This window comes from Lethenteron reissneri, chromosome 45, assembly GCF_015708825.2.
Source record: "Lethenteron reissneri isolate LAM-NWPU_2019-01 chromosome 45, ASM1570882v1, whole genome shotgun sequence".
Lineage (NCBI taxonomy): Eukaryota > Metazoa > Chordata > Hyperoartia > Petromyzontiformes > Petromyzontidae > Lethenteron > Lethenteron reissneri.
The window spans coordinates 4,656,511-4,664,883 of record NC_083823.1 but is presented as its reverse complement, the minus strand read 5'-3'; the positions used below and the strand labels follow the sequence as shown (position 1 = coordinate 4,664,883).

The 8,373-nt window shown below is 52.0% G+C and overlaps 1 non-coding gene across 1 annotated transcript; it reads right to left on the bottom strand.

Moving 5' to 3' along the window:
- Window positions 1–4,584: 4,584 nt before the first annotated feature.
- LOC133354023 (U6 spliceosomal RNA) lies at window positions 4,585–4,689 on the bottom strand. The gene has a single exon (XR_009756530.1). It is a non-coding gene; the product is annotated as a U6 spliceosomal RNA (small nuclear RNA).
- Window positions 4,690–8,373: the final 3,684 nt, after the last annotated feature.

The following is an 8,373-nucleotide window of genomic DNA, read 5'->3' as shown; positions in this document are numbered from 1 at the left end:
ACACACACACCCACAAACGCGCCCACACACCCACAGTCGACAGCACAGCAGATGCCAATGCTCGTCGTCTTTCGCAACGAGTCTGCCGCGCACGTGGATGTGATTTGGTGTGCCGTGCCGGCCTTCATAGGTGCTACTCGCAAACAGCACTTGCCCCTACAGTCCAGGCTACACCGGGGGATCTTTGTCTTTGTGGTTCAAAGGTCGACCGGGCGTGGTGTTGGCCACTCACTCACTCACCCTCTCGTGTTCCGGCCTTAATAGGTGCTCGCTAACAACAGCACTTTGCCCCGAGCGAGTGCTTGCTCTAGGCTAGGGCGGGTGGGTCTTCGTCAATACGCGGTGCAGAAGCGCTCCTCTCTCGGCTCATCTCCATAATCGAGGTTTTTTTTGGGGGGTGAGATCGCGTAAATATATAAATGTGTCGTTAAAACCCGCCACCACCCGACACAGCCAACTAGTAAGGGCTGTCACGTAAACAGATCAGAACATGCGGCAACAGAACATGTGAACATGTGACAACCCTTACTAGTTGGCTGTGTTGGGTGGCGGCGGGTTTTAACGACACATTTATTTATTTACGCGATCTAACCTTCCAATGATATAACCCGTAAAAACAAAGTTTTTCACTATAAATCCTTTATATGCGTGGCGGCTAGAGTCCTCTCGTCCTCTGGCTTGAGATGGCTATCAACTATGGGTCAGATGATTGCATTGCACCATTAAGCAATTGGTAATTAAATATTATATTTTTGTCCTAAAAAGTGTAAAATTTTGGGGGAAAAATTTCACGAACATTAATTGTCTCGCACAACAAGTCTGTGTGCAAAATGTCAGCTCGATTGGATCACGGGAAGTGGGTTAAAAAACGACCGAAAGATTTGCACGGTCGTAAGCAAGCAAGCAAGCACGCAAGCGAACTTAATATAAAGGATTTAAAAAAAAAAACCTCGATTATGGATGATATTGGTCGCGAACGCCTCCGACGTGTTAGATCGGCTCATCTCTCATCGTGCGCACCGCCAACCGGCGCGGGGATGCATCGGGGCTCTAGTTCGCTGCGGGCAAAACGTCTCCAACGAGGCGGGCAGTGCCCGCGTGCCAGGGAGGCGACGCACAAAGACTTCGCTTTGTTCATCAGCCGCCCACAAGCAGCCCCCACCGCCGCCGCCGCCGCTGCCACGGATATGAAAATTGCCGTTTTCGTTTGCTGCTTCAGCGAGTCAAGAGGGAAGAGGAGGGGGATGGGGAACGACAAAAAAATGAATGAACGAGGTGCTGTTGATTCTGCCGACACTGTAACGACGGCTGGAGCAGAGAGAGAGCGAGAGACAGGAGTCCAACACACACAGGTGTCATGCAGACAGGACACGTGTCACGCACACAAGTGTCAAACACATACACGTGTCAAACAGAGCGAGAGAGAGCGAGAACGAGAGACTTTGACTTTTAAACAACTTTTATTGCCGCCAGCAGCAACAGCACTGGAGGCGATTTCGATACGAAATACACAAAGTCACCAGCAAACAAATGAAAATAAACGCTACAAATCAACGCACTGTGGCGCTAAAAGCACCGCTCACAACACAAAAAAGCCACGTGGTGGTCGTAGCGCGCCACGGTGACGAGCGAGCGCTTCAGAAGGTGAACACGAGGGTGCCGTCCACGCTGGTACAGAGAGGGGCTTTTCCGGCTCCCCAGCGTTCGAAGAAGACGCGCACATCACCGGCATGTGTGTGGTACATGGCGTGCTCCAGCCGGAGCCGCGCCTTGAGCAGGCCCCTGAACACTGGAAGCATCACAGAGCAGCCGTCAGTGTCACCTTGCAGCATCTTTTTCCTCGTTCTGTACACCGCCATCTTCGCCTGAGCACAGGCGAAGTTGGCGAGGTCATGGCGCTTGTTAGCCAGGTAAGGCACCACCCCATATACGAAGCTGCTGTTGTAGAAGGGCACCCCCAGTTTCCTTAAGATGTCCCCCAAAAGGCGGAACATTGGTTTGAGCCGCTGGCAGCGTAAGTACTGGTGGGGAAGATCCTCCCTGGCACGGCAGGAAATGCACAAGTCTGTTACCCCCGGCGAGATTCGGCAGAGCCGCACGGCCGATGGCAACGTGCAGTGTGCCAACCTCCACTGGAGGTCACCGCAGCGTTTGGCTACGGGAGAGACTTGTACATTTGTTTCCACTGGGGGGCGGCCGCAATTAGGGGAGAGAAATGGTCTCTCCATTTTGTGTCCGGTAGGTCGGCCAGGTCCTGGGAATGCAGTGCCTTTACGCAGCACGTGTAGAGCGCCTTGACACAGCACGTGTAGAGCGCCTTGACACAGCACGTGTAGAGCGCCTTGACACAGCACGTGTAGAGCGCCTTGACACAGCATGTGTAGAGCGCCTTGACACAGCACGTGTAGAGCGTCTTGACACAGCACGTGTAGAGCGCCTTGACACAGCACGTGTAGAGCGTCTTGACACAGCACGTGTAGAGCGTCTTGACACAGCACTTGTAGAGCGCCTTGACACATCACGTGTAGAGCGTCTTGACACAGCACGTGTAGAGCGCCTTGACACAGCACGTGTAGAGCGCCTTGACACAGCACGTGTAGAGCGCCTTGACACAGCACGTGTAGAGCGCCTTGACACAGCCACGTGTAGAGCGCCTTGACACAGCACGTGTAGAGCGCCTTGACACAGCACGTGTAGAGCGCCTTGACACAGATCACGTGTAGAGCGCCTTGACACAGCACTTGTAGAGCGCCTTGACACAGCCACGTGTAGAGCGCCTTGACACAGCCACGTGTAGAGCGCCTTGACACAGCCACGTGTAGAGCGCCTTGACACAGCACGTGTAGAGCGCCTTGACACAGCCACGTGTAGAGCGCCTTGACACGGCACGTGTAGAGCGCCTTGACACAGCCACGTGTAGAGCGCCTTGACACAGCACGTGTAGAGCACCTTGACACAGCACGTGCAGAGCGCCTTGACACAGCACTTGTAGAGCGCCTTGACACAGCACGTGTAAAGCGCCTTGACACAGTCACGTGTAGAGCGCCTTGACACAGCCACGTGCAGAGCGCCTTGACACAGTCACGTGTAGAGCGCCTTGACACAGCACGTGCAGAGCGCCTTGACACAGTCACGTGTAGAGCGCCTTGACGCAGCACGTAGAGCGCCTTGACACAGCACGTGTAGAGCGCCTTGACACAGCACGTGTAGAGCGCCTTGACACAGCACGTGTAGAGCGCCTTGACACAGCACGTGTAGAGCGCCTTGACACAGCACGTGTAGAGCGCCTTGACACGGCACGTGTAGAGCGCCTCGACACGGCACGTGTAGAGCGCCTTGACACAGCACGTGTAGAGCGCCTTGACACAGCACGTGTAGAGCGCCTTGACACAGCCACGTGTAGAGCGCCTTGACACAGCACGTGCAGAGCGCCTTGACACAGTCACGTGTAGAGCGCCTTGACGCAGCACGTGTAGAGCGCCTTGACACAGCACGTGCAGAGCGCCTTGACACAGTCACGTGTAGAGCGCCTTGACACAGTCACGTGTAGAGCGCCTTGACACAGCACGTGCAGAGCGCTGTGTTCGGGGCACTCTTCAGGGGCACGTTCCTGCAGCCTCGGAGCTTCAGTAGCTTGCCGGAGTCGCTGTGGCCGGGGGACTGCGCGCAGGAGAAACACAACTCCGGGAAGGAGAAGGAGGGGTGGGAGAGGACCGCCACCGTACCCTGGCGCCTCCAGCTTCAGACGAAGCTCCTTCATGGCACGGAGCAGGTCCCGCAGCTGGAGTTCTGCCATGCGCGGCTGACCCACGCCGTGCCGGCCTTCAAGGAGCAGTGGGCGACGGAGGAGGCAGTGTACTCGGTGGCAGATGACGGGGAGCTCTGCATGCTGATATGAGCTACCCGTCGGAGGCCGTCGGACTGCGAGAAGGGCTGCGTGCAGAACGAGAGAGAGAGCGAGAGAGTCAGCGGGAGAGTGAGCGGGAGAGTGACCGAGAGAGTGAGCGGGAGAGTGAGCGGGAGAGTGAGCGGGAGAGTGAGCGAGAGAGTGACCGAGAGAGTGAGCGAGAAAGTGAGCGGGAGAGTGAGCGAGAGAGTGAGCGAGAGAGTGAGCGAGAGAGTGACCGAGAGAGTGACCGAGAGAGTGAGCGGGAGAGTGAGCGGGAGAGTGAGCGGGAGAGTGAGCGAGAGAGTGACCGAGAGAGTGAGCGAGAGAGTGACCGAGAGAGTGACCGAGAGAGTGAGCGAGAGAGTGAGCGAGAGAGTGAGCGAAAGAGTGACCGAGAGAGTGAGCGAGAAAGTGAGCGAGAGAGTGAGCGAGAGAGTGAGCGAGAGAGTGAGCGAGAGAGTGAGCGAGAGAGAGAGTGAGCGAGAGAGTGAGCGAGAGAGTGAGCGAGAGAGTGAGCGAGAGAGTGAGCGAGAGAGTGAGTGAGAGGTGGGGGTTTTACATAAAGCTAAGTAAAAAAAAAATACTAAATGATGAACGAAGCAAAGTGCCGAATACACCGAGCATCTTCTTGTTTCCACTGATCGTAAAAAAAAACAAAAAAAGAGAGAGAAAACGAAAGAACGAGAGAGATATATATAGAGAGAGAACGCTTCAGGAATGTGCGCGTCATCCTTGCGTAGGGGCCATGCTAATCTTCTCTGTACGGTTCCAATTTTAGTACATGTCCTGCCGGAGCAAGCGCCAATTGAAGGGTAACAAACATCTTTTAGAACCAATAACATTGCTCCTCTCCTACTTCCTTGAACCCTCTGAGAAGGAGACGGCCACTTATTTGGACGCATGTTTCAAGTTTTCAAGTTGCATTTATTAGGTATAGCCCTGTGAGCCATTCGGCTCTTGAATCGGGTGCAACCGCAACAAACAAAAAAACAAAAACATGAACAAGAAAACATCTTAAAGTGACTATGTGCAAACAGAAAATCCAAGAAAAGACAGCAAAATGTTGCAGAAAAAGCACCGTACACCAACACTGTGTGTATGTGGAATATGATGGACAAGAGCAGGAGAATTAAAAGTGCGGTTGTTCGGAAAGACGGAAGGGACCGGAGAGAGAGGAAGACCAATCAGAGAGTGGTTTAACGACGACGTGGAGAGATGATTGGTGCTGGAAAAATGTGGCTACTACTTGAGCAGATTGGCACAAGACGGAGAGGAAAGTGGAAAACACGTCACGAAATGTGCAGTGGACACCCAAGGGCTAACTGCCCATAGATCGTGATGGTGATGATGAGCCCTCACCCCTCCACGAAACAAGGAAATAACGTCTCACTTCTTATCAGAAATACAGTTGTGTGCAATTGCTTTTTTTTTATGAATACGGCGTTCACAATGAGACCGCGCGTTAAGATTCTGTACGATACCAGATACCACGCAGTGCGCAATCACGTGACGTCTGAGACCGCATCTTGATATGAGCCGCACAGAAACCGCGCACGGGCATGCTTATTCTGTAGGCGCAGACAGCCAGACATATGCAGAGGGGAAGAGAAAACTCCTGCGATTTGCCTTCAACAGCACGGTGGCTAGGAGATGTTAACTACCTCGCCTTGTATACAGGAGGTCGTGGGTTCGATCCCCACCCTGACGATGCCTGCTGTATATTTGGACTTTGCGTGTCTCTCTCATCATCATCACGGTTGCTAGGAGATGTTAACTACCTCGCCTTGTATACAGGAGGTCGTGGGTTCGATCCCCACCCTGACGATGCCTGCTGTATATTTGGAGTTTGCGTGTCTCTCTCTCTTTCTCAACATCATCACGGTGGCTAGGAGATGTTAACCACCTCGCGTTGTATACAGGAGGTCGTGGGTTCGATCCCCACCCTGACGATGCCTGCTGTATATTTGGACTTTGCGTGTCTCTCTCATCATCATCACGGTTGCTAGGAGATGTTAACTACCTCACCTGGTGTACAGGAGGTCGTGGGTTCGATCCCGACCCTGACGATGCCTGCTGTATATTTGGAGTTTGCGTGTCTCTCTCTCTTTCTCAACATCATCACGGTGGCTAGGAGATGTTAACCACCTCGCGTTGTATACAGGAGGTCGTGGGTTCGATCCCCACCCTGACGATGCCTGCTGTATATTTGGACTTTGCGTGTCTCTCTCATCATCATCACGGTTGCTAGGAGATGTTAACTACCTCACCTGGTGTACAGGAGGTCGTGGGTTCGATCCCGACCCTGACGATGCCTGCTGTATATTTGGAGTTTGCGTGTCTCTCTCTCTTTCTCAACATCATCACGGTGGCTAGGAGATGTTAACCACCTCGCGTTGTATACAGGAGGTCGTGGGTTCGATCCCCACCCTGACGATGCCTGCTGTATATTTGGAGTTTGCGTGTCTCTCTCTCTCTCATCATCATCACGGTTGCTAGGAGATGTTAACTACCTCGCCTTGTATGCAGGAGGTCGTAGGTTCAATCCCGACCCTGACGCCTGCTGCTATATATTTGGAGTTGTCGTGTCTCTCTCTCTCTCATCATCATCACGGTTGCTAGGAGATGTTAACTACCTCGCCTTGTATACAGGAGGTCGTGGGTTCGATCCCCACCCTGACGATGCCTGCTGTATATTTGGAGTTTGCGTGTCTCTCTCTCTCTCATCATCATCACGGTTGCTAGGAGATGTTAACTACCTCGCCTTGTATGCAGGAGGTCGTAGGTTCAATCCCGACCCTGACGCCTGCTGCTATATATTTGGAGTTGTCGTGTCTCTCTCTCATCATCATCACGGTTGCTAGGAGATGTTAACTACCTCGCCTTGTATACAGGAGGTCGTGGGTTCGATCCCCACCCTGACGATGCCTGCTGTATATTTGGAGTTTGCGTGTCTCTCTCTCTCTCATCATCATCACGGTTGCTAGGAGATGTTAACTACTTCGCATTGTATGCAGGAGGTCGTGGGTTCGATCCCCACCCTGACGATGCCTGCTGTATATTTGGAGTTTGCGTGTCTCTCTCTCATCATCATCACGGTTGCTAGGAGATGTTAACTACCTCACCTGGTGTACAGGAGGTCGTGGGTTCGATCCCGACCCTGACGATGCCTGCTGTATATTTGGAGTTTGCGTGTCTCTCTCTCTTTCTCAACATCATCACGGTGGCTAGGAGATGTTAACCACCTCGCGTTGTATACAGGAGGTCGTGGGTTCGATCCCCACCCTGACGATGCCTGCTGTATATTTGGAGTTTGCGTGTCTCTCTCTCTCTCATCATCATCACGGTTGCTAGGAGATGTTAACTACCTCGCCTTGTATGCAGGAGGTCGTAGGTTCAATCCCGACCCTGACGCCTGCTGCTATATATTTGGAGTTGTCGTGTCTCTCTCTCTCTCATCATCATCACGGTTGCTAGGAGATGTTAACTACCTCGCCTTGTATACAGGAGGTCGTGGGTTCGATCCCCACCCTGACGATGCCTGCTGTATATTTGGAGTTTGCGTGTCTCTCTCTCTCTCATCATCATCACGGTTGCTAGGAGATGTTAACTACCTCGCCTTGTATGCAGGAGGTCGTAGGTTCAATCCCGACCCTGACGCCTGCTGCTATATATTTGGAGTTGTCGTGTCTCTCTCTCTCTCATCATCATCACGGTTGCTAGGAGATGTTAACTACCTCGCCTTGTATACAGGAGGTCGTGGGTTCGATCCCCACCCTGACGATGCCTGCTGTATATTTGGAGTTTGCGTGTCTCTCTCTCTCTCATCATCATCACGGTTGCTAGGAGATGTTAACTACTTCGCATTGTATGCAGGAGGTCGTGGGTTCGATCCCCACCCTGACGATGCCTGCTGTATATTTGGAGTTTGCGTGTCTCTCTCTCATCATCATCACGGTGGCTAGGAGATGTTTACTACCTAACCTGGTGTACAGGAGGTCGTGGGTTCGATCCCCACCCTGACGATGCCTGCTGTATATTTGAAGTTTGCATGTTCTTCCCGTGGATTTTTTTCCTCCGGATCCTCCGGGTTTTCCTCGCCACATTTAGAAACACGCGTTTAAAGAATTCGGTTGCTATAAATGTCCACATGACAAGCCACTTCGTTGAGCTATCATTTATGGCCAGGTCGCCTCTGAACAAAAGAGCTGTGGGCTTTACCTGGTGAAATAAAATTTTAAAAAAGTAACCCGTAAAAACAAAGTTTTTCACTATAAATCCTTTATATGCGTGGCATCGGTTTTATTTTATTATTCATTTATGTTTTTCTTGAGTAAGAGTTTCATTTTTATCACATTGGTATTTTAAATTAAATATGAAAAAAAAATTCCTAAAAAGTGTAAAATTTTGGAAAGAAATTTTCACGAAAATAAATTGTCACGTACAACGAGTCTGTGTGCAAAATGTCAGCTCGATTGGATCACGGG